Genomic DNA, 1,431 nt, shown 5'->3' with positions numbered 1-1,431 from the left:
CCCCCCCCCCCACCCGTGTTTGTTAAATGTCCATGCTTTGAGACCTTCTGAACCCGAAAAACAGGTTTTCGCAAATGTGTCTGTCCGTCTGCCTGTCTGTGGAAAAAATGAACAATTTATTCTAATGACTTTTTTCAATAAAAAAAAATTACCAGAGTTGTAGCATTTGCAAAATTTAAAAAAAAAACGAAAATGAAAATTTTAAGCCAAGCAACGCACGATATGAAAAAAGTCGAAAGAAGAAAAACGTTGCCTTTCAAACACCTTACAATATTGTCATAAGAACTTTTAGAATTTTTTGAAAAATCAAAATTTCAAATTTTGATTGCACAAAAAGGAAAAATCTAAAATTCCATTTTGCGGTCAAACAATGCAAGATACGAAAAAAGATCAATGAAAAAAAATTGTGCACCCAAAAAAGATCTACAAATTTATTACTAATCACTTTTTTATAAGATGCGCTGTTTTTGTTTTATTCGTATTAAACAACATTGTAAATAAAAAAAAAATTATGGACAAACGATACAAACTACGAAATAAATAAAAAGATCAACGTTGTTCACCGAAAAAAGAGCTACAAATTTTTTATGAATTATTTTTTTATAGAATGCGTAGTTTTTGTTTTAATCGTGAAAAATAACATTAAAAATAAAAAAATGGAATTTTTGCAGAAACGACAAAAGGTACGAAAAAAATTAATAGACAAAAGTTGTTCAATAAAAAAGATCTACAAATTTGTCATAAATAATTTTTTCTATGGAACGCGTAGCTTTTGTTTCAACCGTAAAAAATAAAATTTAAAATTTTTAAATTAAATTTTGCGACAATGACACAAGTTATGAAAAAAACAAATTGACAATAGTTGTCCACCCAAAGAAGAGCTACAAATTCGTCATGAATCATTTTTGATAGGACGCATAGTTTTTGTTTTAATCGTAAAAAATAACATTAAAAACACAAAAATTACACTCTTGGAAAAACGACACAAGGTACCATACACATAAAATTAATGGACAAAAGTTGTTCAAAAAAAAGTTCTACAAACTTGTTATAAACTTCTGTTACAAAAATACATTAAAAATAACAAAAAAGTAATTTACGTTTATTATAATAGTTTTAACATAATGTAGAAAGGTTCGTATTTTGGACAAAAGCGAGTGCAAAGCACGAGATACATGATGAGAATGTGTTCGTTAAAGCCGAAGGAGCTCTAACAGAAGAGAATACACAATCACCAAATTACAGTTGCCGATGCATTGACGTTTAATTTTACAAAGTTTGTCAGTGCAAAATTGTGGGGGAAGTACTAAGGCGGAAGTACTAAAAAATTGGGCAGATTTTTGGATTTACAATTAAACAATTTTGTTGAAAATTAATGTACTTTGTTGAAAATTCGTGTTTTTTGGTAGAAGTTTAATCTTTTTGCAGGGA

This window comes from Belonocnema kinseyi, chromosome 1 (genome assembly GCF_010883055.1).
Source record: "Belonocnema kinseyi isolate 2016_QV_RU_SX_M_011 chromosome 1, B_treatae_v1, whole genome shotgun sequence".
In the NCBI taxonomy this organism is placed as follows: domain Eukaryota; kingdom Metazoa; phylum Arthropoda; class Insecta; order Hymenoptera; family Cynipidae; genus Belonocnema; species Belonocnema kinseyi.
Note: the sequence above shows the minus strand (reverse complement) of the source record.